This window comes from Antrostomus carolinensis, unplaced genomic scaffold (genome assembly GCF_000700745.2).
Source record: "Antrostomus carolinensis isolate BGI_N321 unplaced genomic scaffold, ASM70074v2 scaffold26958, whole genome shotgun sequence".
Taxonomy (NCBI): Eukaryota; Metazoa; Chordata; class Aves; order Caprimulgiformes; family Caprimulgidae; genus Antrostomus; species Antrostomus carolinensis.
In genome coordinates this window covers 1340-10365 of record NW_010334097.1, presented here as the reverse complement: position 1 = coordinate 10365, position 9026 = coordinate 1340, and positions in this window count along the sequence as shown.

Genomic DNA, 9026 nt, shown 5'->3' with positions numbered 1-9026 from the left:
GGGAAATAGAGATGTGCATCTATGATTAAGCTACATGTTTGTTACTATAATGCAAATCATTGTGGTAAACTGTGGCTTGTGATTGCTGTCCTATTTCTAGGTAAATTAATTAGATGTTTTATTATTTTCTCCATATGAAGAGATCAGAGATTGAACTCTGCTGTATGGCTTTACTGCAAGCAGTCTGCCTGCTTTAGGTTGTAAAGCTGATGGTTGTCTCCTGCAAACCAGGATCTGGATCTCCTGGAGTTTCCCCCACTCTGTACCCAGAGGCTGGAAGGAAGGCTGTGCTCCTCCTGCCTGCTTGGGAGGGAGCTACACGGTGCTCCCCAGGCACAAGTTCCTGGGTAGCTGCAGCCCACGCTGCATTCCTTAAGTATGGTGATTTTTTCGTGGTTAAAAAAAACCAAACCCAAACAACGAAATAAGGGATGGGCTTTTACACTTGAACTCCACTAAGCCTCAGAGAAATTACTTTCTAAGAAGCTCTCAGTTCTCTTTGGGTTAATGACATTTGGTAAATACTTGGTTAAAACTTCCTTTTCTTGCTTGTAGACTGTCTTTCTCCTAATAGCATCAGTGCAGTTGGTCTATGCTCTGGATTTGTGTTTGCAGTCAGGCCGATCTGTAAGGCATGGCCCAGCATCCCTCCCCACCCTGGGCTGTTGCTTGGGCATTGTACTGACCCTCACCTGTTCTGCTGATAACTCTCAAAAGAATGAAATTACATTTCAGTGACCACATGGTATTTTAAAACTAGCTGTTTTCCTTGCCCTTGTCTTAGAAAGCCAACTAGCATGGAGGATGTGTTGGCATGGTGAACAGCAGGCAGGCCCTGCATGGTGAGCTACACCCTGCGTGTGCTGTGTCCTGGAGCCCTGGGTTCATTGCTGTTGGAAGCAGGGTGTGTGCTGCAGCAATCCCTCTCTTGCAGAGTCTCCATGCACAGCAGTGATTGGCCTTGCAATATATTTTGTGTAGCTCTTTCCAGAAAGAAAAGCCCCCAAACTTACATAAATAATGAAATATGTTTTTTGTGCTTCTTCACCATATTTAGTTTACAGTGTGCTCTGAGCTGTTTGCTCACAGGGCCTCATGTCCCCTGTGGCAGTTGCTGTCCACTGGAGCTTTCCCAGACCCCTGGAAGGGATGAACCCCAGCTCCTCCTCAGCCTGAGCCACGATAGACTGTGAATGTGAGCTGCCTGTTTCAGGCCTGGGAAAGGCTCACTCAGGGGTTTGCCACTCAGTAAGAGAGACGACCCAGCCATCTCCTCACTACCCTGGCCTGGGTGCCACCTTAGAATCAATCATAGGATCACAGTGGTTGGAAAAGACCTTTAAGATCATTGCATCCAACCATAAAACTAACACTACCAATTCCACTTCTAAACCATGTCCCTAAGCACCTCATCTACCCGTCTTTTTAAATACCACCAGCGAAGGTGACTCCACCACCTCCCTGAGCAGCCTGTCCCAATGTTTGACAACCCTTTCAGTGAATAAGTTTTTCCTAATATCCAACCTAAACCTCCCCTGGTGCAACTTGAGGCCATTTCTTCTAGTTCTATTGCTTGTTACCTGGGAGAAGAGACCGACTCCCACCTCTCTACACCCTCCTTTCAGGTAGTTGTAGAGACCTCCTTCCTCCCCTTCTCCTCCTCTAGCCCTGGAGAATCAGGAGGTGTTTGACTGGAGGCCCAGCTCCAATGACCACCTAAACCAGCACTGGTGGAGCAGTGAGTCTACCAGGCCCCTCATTACCCCAAAATTATCAACCCAAGTTCTGCATTCTTGGTTTTCACTGAGTGCTCTGCTGTCAGCTGTGCTCCTCTGTGCTTTCAGGTTTCCCTCAAGGGTCCAGGAGCACAAAAGCTGGCTGTTGGGTTCTGCAACTTGCAGCATTTCCTACAGGAAAGAGAAGGAAAAGCCTAAATATTTTTTTCTAAATTTATCACATACTCTGGCAAAGCTCCTTCCATAAAACCCATGGTAAAAATTACTCATTTCCACCTCTTCCTTGCAAAGAAATTATCTGGTTCTTGGCTATTATCATGTAACTCTCTTCTACACAACTACAAAGCAGCAATGTGTCCATTTTTTATAAACAGACAACCCTATTTCCATGAAAATCAAGACAAAATTTGTTTATAAGAGCCATCTTTACTACCTTGAAAGAAAATAATGTTTTCTTCTGGGTCTGACACTTGCCAATGAAGTGGGCTCAGATTTAGCTGCTGAAATTTACGCCAGTCCAAGAAATAACCCAAGATTGCTGAGACTGTTCCCTGGTGCATCTTATAGCCCTGCCACTGAGCTCCTGAGCTCTCAGTGAACTTGCCATCTGAGCCAACCAACAGGTTTCCCCCAGCAGCCACGGTGGGGTCGCAGCAGCAGTGGTGATCAAGGACATTCCCTGCTCTCCTCTTCCACAGCTGAGCTCTGCCACACACTGGGGATGGTGGTAAAACACAGGATGGCATTGCCTGGAGATCCCTAGGGAAAGCATGAAAACGAGTGAGAGAGAGGAGAGAGGAGGATGAGCTATGCTGGATGGGGAGGAAAGGAGAAAAGAGGAGCACAGTGGAGAGAGAGTCACTGCGTGCTGTGCCTGTGATGTTTAAAACACTAAGCCGATAATGGCTATTAGAAGAACAAAAGCTAAGATTTCTGGTTTAGTCTGGTGATGGGTCCATGGATAATCTTCAAAGAGGAGCTATGAAATTTTAAAGGAATTAAGCTCTGAGAAATGTTAAATCTGCCACACCTGGTTTACAAAGGTTGGTTGTGTTTTCTTCTTTTTTTTTTTTTTTTCTGGATGCTGCTGTGTTTTCATTTTTCTGTCAAAGTGCCAAAGGCGATTCTCTCTGTCAAGTGTAGACTCTTGACCTTCTAGTCAGGATGACAAGAGAGTTATCCCAGGGTGTGTCCGCACCTGTCAGGCAATATTAGGCACAAAATAGAGCTGTCTGTCTTCTTTAGCTAAAATGGTTTCCCAAATACTTCATAAATGCCTGTCTCCACAGAGCAGAGTATTGCCTGCATTATCTTGGTGAATTCAATATTGAGATTGATGACAACTGGGGTCATTGGTTAAACTGTCTAATCCTGACAAGCTGAGGCAAAGGGAGGAGGCAGGAGAGCAGCAGGATGGCTGCTGAAAATACCTGCGAGAGAGATCAGTCCTGAGAGCCAGCGAGGAAACCGGCAGCTCTGTGCCATGACTCACCCATCAAATCCCGCCATTCCGAGATGCTGCCTCACGGACTTGGCTCTACCTGAGGATCACTGGTTGTGACATCGGGCAGCTTTACCTCGACTCCCACAGAATTAAAGCAGAGCCTGCATCTGCAGTTACGGCTATTATAAAAAGTCTAATGCAATGGGGTAACACTCAGGAGATGGGAGCCAAATTGCCATTTATGCAAAAGGCTTAGCTATAATGAAGGGCTATTAAACCAGGAATAAATTCTCTTACATCCACCCCACCATCCCTTTTACCTACTCCATGTTGCCAAAGGGGACCTGAAAGTGAGCATCTAGCCCATCAACCTTCACATTTCTCTCTTTGCTCTGAGTGAAAGGAAAATGACGGAGGAGCGGAGAAGCTAGCCGATGGCTGTCAGACACTATAATCTGAATGTGCACCAGTTCTTGGCACTCGCACGACAGGTACAAAACCAGTGCTCGAAGAGCTGCAGCCAGTCCTGCTGGAGAAGGTGGCTCTTATCTTCCTCCCCTCTCTTTCTCAGGAAAAAGAGGGAAAAAAACCCCCCAAAACCCAATGTGACAGAAATTTTTTTCTTGGGGCTATGTTCTCTTCCAGAGGCATCTGTACTGAGCAAAGAAACACTATAAATTGGTATCCTGATCAAGGAAAGACACAGATGTGTTAAACACATGCTGGTAGGATGTTAGTGACTGGAGAAGCAGCAAGTGGAAGCAGTGAATTAAAACCTGAAGCAGGCACGGCATCTAACATCCATTGCTATGTCCAGCCTTCATCCAGCGCAAAGATGGTGGTAGTGGTTAGTGCCCCTTCCCACAGGCATTTTTGCTTACTTGAGTGCAGAAATCTTCTTCCTTCAAAACTCTGGGGTTTGCAGAGAGATTTACTGTATCTCTCTGCTGCGTACCAGTATGGGTGCCTGCCTGCCTGAAAGGCAAGGCAAATCCTCAAGCAGCTTTTACCCAAAACCAGCAACACCAGTCGCTTTCCCTTTCCCCCGTCAGAAAGGAGGTGTTGTCATCCAAAAATTGGCATGTCAAATGACCATGGAGCTTCCCTGTCCTGTGACCTGGGAAAACCTCCCCAGATCTGTGCTGTCAAAGGGGTCTCTAAGAAGCCAACAGGCATCAACAAGTTCTCCAGTGCCCTGTGCCAGGTTCCCCCATGCCTGGGGGCACCAGTGAAGGTCCCTCACCTCTACCTGCAGGAATGGACTGTACGATTCCCACCCACACAGTATTATATAGCTCCAGTTTTGGTTAGAGATATGGTATTCCTGCCCTGTTCAAACCCACATCAGAGCTGTTCAGCTGAGACTGGCGCTTACTTATCTCCCACATCTCCACTGCCAGGGGACAGCCAGGGCTGCTTACAAAGCCCATGCCCAGCTCTGGTTCCCGCACTCTGTGTGCTGACCACCCTGCCTGCAGAGTGACTTGTTGCACAGAGTCCTCTATTTAATTTTTTTTTCTTTTTTTTTTCCCCAGGTGGGTATTGCAATAACCGCCACTGCTTAGATTCCTCTTCTGGAAAGTGGGAGAGTTCATTTAATTGTTGATTTAGATGTGGCCAGCTCTGCCTATCTCATCTTCTTGCTTAGGCTCAGAATATGCTTCTTGAATGAAAGTGCAGGGTCATCATATTTTCCTTTTGGTCCTTGGCCTACTGGGGTCCCTACAGGAAAATCGAGCCAGTACAGGTTGGAGCTCTCAGCTATGCATGTCACACGAACGAGGATTTCCCTTTACCTTGCTTTGCCTGTGTATGACATTTACATTTGTGTGCTCTTCAGGGCATATGTATTTCACTGTAGTTTCATTCTCCCGAGTGCAACTTTGCACTGCCTGCAGCCTTTCTTCACAGGACTTGGCTTGCACTACATGAGAAGGGGCAGTAGGAGGAAACCACATCTATTCAAAGCAGAGAAATTTCAGATTAAAATGCAAAGGCTGGTGGAGACATTCTGATCTCCTTGGGCTGACTTTGGAGTCATTAACTCGTCGATGTGGGAGCCGCCCCGGGTCAGCCACACACCTTTGCATGGTGGTGTCAGGAGTCAGCAGAGCCCCCACGCTTCAGGCCACGGGCTGTGAGAGGAATGATGAAAAAGAACAGAGAAATAGATTTTATTGCTCTTTCTTCCAGAGCGCTCGTAAAAATTAATGGGCATTTCATTCACAATTTCTTTCCATTACTGGTAGGGGAATCATAAAAACAAAACCCAGCTCTTCTGGTGTATCAGTGCCTGAGCTACCTGGATACATTTTCCATGGTTTTGCAAAGCAACGGCTAACTAGTGTGCCATTTCTATAATTAAAATTGCATCTTACCTGCAAGTATTGAGTCCTTTATGGCTCCTGTAGAGCAGAACCACAGAGTTTGAAGCAAAATCCTGTCTCTGTCAAATACATCATCTAAGCTCCCGCCTTAGTGTCTGGCTGTAATCTGGCCAAAAGCAACCATCAATATCATAACAGATAAGGTACAATTATAAGTTAGAAGGCACATAAAAATGTTTCTGCTCTACATAAATATATTTAGAGGCTTAAGATATAAACATACCATTCTCTTCCTTCCTTATTAATTTACAGTCAAGAATTTCCCATACAGGGAATAAATTCTGGCCCCATTTACCTGCCCTACTGTGATGAGCTGTTCACCAGCTTTTTGCCTTCAAAATAACTCTAAGTCTTATTTCCCCCTTTGCAAACTCATAAATAAATAAATAAAATTAAAGGGCTTTCCATTCTGGGGGTATTAGTGCAGTATTATTTACCTGTCTAAACACAGGCACTTGAATTTGAATGTGAGAGACCTGTACCCTGTACTCTATGTGTCCTGTGAGTAAAGTGGGAACTTGTTTTCCGTGTCTGCCGGGAGGTGATTTTTCTCCTGGTCAGCCTAACTGCCCCAGTATGAGTAGGCTATTGTTAAGCAGACAATAGATAATTGTCTACCTACCTCACCTATCCAAGCAGTAGTCACCTCATTGCAAAGATTTAATACCGTTGCCAAAGATTTTCCTGCAGAGAAAGATGGGCACACCAGGGATCTCCTCTCCTCCCTTGGGTTGCTTCCTGCCCCTGGGATCCTTCTTGATGCCAGCAAGTCTGAGTCAGGTAAAAGCTTAAAAATTATGCAGTCAGCTATTTCCTACACTGCTTATTAGTTGGGTGTTTAGTTTGGATCTAGTTCATCACTCCTCATGTAGGAAACTCCCATTGACTTCACTGGGGACTCTGCCTGAGCAAGGCAGAGATAGGCTTCTTGATGGAGGATGGCAGGACAGGACTGAGCGCAGAAATACTTGGCTCCTACCAGAGCAGAGGTTGTCAAATAGCTATTCCTGGGATGATTTTTAGTAGCAGATCTCAAGGAACTTTACAAACTTGGGAAGTATTATCCCCATATTAAAAAAACTGGTTACCAAAACAAAGAGTAAAGGTAAACGTGGTGCTGTCGTACCAAGCTCTGTGTCACTGGACTGTTGGTTTGAGTCTCCACCTTCAGTCAGCCTTACACAGTATGCATCTATGTTCAAAAAAAGCTCAGGCATCCTGTAGCTGGTTGTTCTGTGAAGGCTTGGCAGTTTCTTGTCAAACACTTCCAACACCCCAAACCCCATGTAATAGTGAGAGCAGCTTCTTCCTGGCAACGAGGCGACTCAGCTGGGAAGTGTGCAGGACTCTATCACTAGGTAACAATGCTGGATGGACAGTAAGGAGCAAAGGTATCATTTCTTCTTGTATAAAACCACTATAGAGGTTAAAAATATGTTTTCCAATAGGAAATACTCTTTCAAAAACCCTCACGGGAGAAATCCTGAATAAGTCACTTTCCTGAATACTGCATCTAAAGCAGGTCACTTGCTGACATACTATGTAGGCTGCAAAATTGTGTGACTTGCCTTACTATGTACAAATCAAGGAGGCACAACCACCATTAGATATATATTTTGCCTCAGCCTACCTTTTCCATTCTGTGACCTGGACAAATTCTCGGGGAATACTCTTTTCCCAGAGAGTTTTTAATAAGGTGACATTTGCAGCAGATAGAGGTACGATACCTGAGCTCTGGATAGGTGCAGACAGCTGGAGAACACAGCTCCATCAGGTTTGTTTGGCTTTCTGCTCCTACCTAGAATAAATAAGGTGGTTTGCTGAGGACCTCCGGCCACTGCTCATGCATTTCAGAGATGTGTCTAAATCTTCAGGGGTTTCACCTTGCTAGCAGGGTAAACTTCTTCCTTTCCAAACACTTCAGAGGCACTTAGGAGTTCCACTTCACCCACTTTCATTAGCCGTAAGAAGATTGTAGGCTCTTTTCTTGCTTTTACTTCTATGGGGACATACCAGATGAGCTTTAGTCAGGCTATATGTCCTGATTGCTTGGAAGAAGTCCCTTGAAGTGAGTGAATGAAAAGGAGGGAGATGCTTTTCAACCCCAAACTAGCAAGCAACAATGTAAATAAACCAAAAGCCCCAAAATTCTGAGGAAAAAAAAAATAAATTGTTTGAAACAGTAATGAAATGGGGAAAAAAGGGGAATAATGACTGATGAACAGTTTACTCAGTACATACTCATTGTCCACAGCCTTTCCCCAGGCCCTTGAAACAAGGGGAGTCTTTTAACAGGTGCCTCAAGGTCCTGCTCAGGTGATGCTGGTGCTGGCTTTTGTGGGGACAGTACCTAACTCCCAGCACCTGGTGTATGTTGATTTGTTCCACACTCACAGTGCTCCATCCAACATGTTTTGGAGAAATTACAGCGTGCTCTCTTAATTACTTTGTCATTACACTTGTTTGTTACATCACATGTGTGCAAGCTGTGAAAAGGGGTAGCGTGCCAGGGGAGGGAGGGATGGAGGGTGGGAAGGAAGGCCAACCTGCCAGCCCAGGGGAAAGGAGTGAAGCAGCTGGAGAGAAGAGGTGATGAAAGCCGTGTGGGATAGGATTAGCAGGCCAAGGACTAGCCTTTACAGAAGAACAAGCCAGGGGTAGGGAAGATGTTGACAGCCCACAAGTGTTACTGCAAATGCCTTGCAAGAGGAGGAAAGCGACTGCGTGGCATGTTTCACCACACCACTTGCTTCGGAAATTAGTATTGAAAGGAAAAGGAGCACAGTTAATGAAGAGAGCAACGCTGATGCCATGACTGAAGTCTGCCAGGCATGCGGTGCTGAGCACGCGCTTTTTCCAGAGACAGCGGAAGGATCACGGATTCGGCTAGCGCTTGGGATTTGGGAGCTGTAGGCAAAATTTGGGGCCCTGCAACTAAGCGCTCACTATGTATCTGGTGCAGAAACCTAAAAAAAGTCAAAAGGCTTAATTTGGCTCTTTTGTTCTTGTAGGTAGGAATAAAAACTGAAAAACCCAACAAAGCCCTCAAGTAACCTGGTGACTCTGATCAGCAGTCAAGATGTCAATGTGATATGCTCCACACAAAGGCAACACAAAGGTGAGCCCTACCCAGGAGAACTGAAATGCAAGTATGATGGGCGAGATAAAAGGTTGATATAATGCAGAGAGGAGGAAGGCACAAGGTAAGAATAACATGAGTATGACAAGATCATGACAGTAGTTTCAACACACTAAGACTAGCTCTTTTAACAGGCAATCAGTGGCTCAGGTGAACTTTGGGAAGCAGTTTGGAGGACAAAAAGAATGCCAGGGGGTCCTCTTGCAAAGCTTAGGGCTGAATGACGACATGAAAGTGCTGCTTTTGAAAATTGACAGTAGCGCCATCAAAACTATTGCTGGCTGAGGCAAGGGGTGTCCTGAGGTCTGTGCTAGATACTT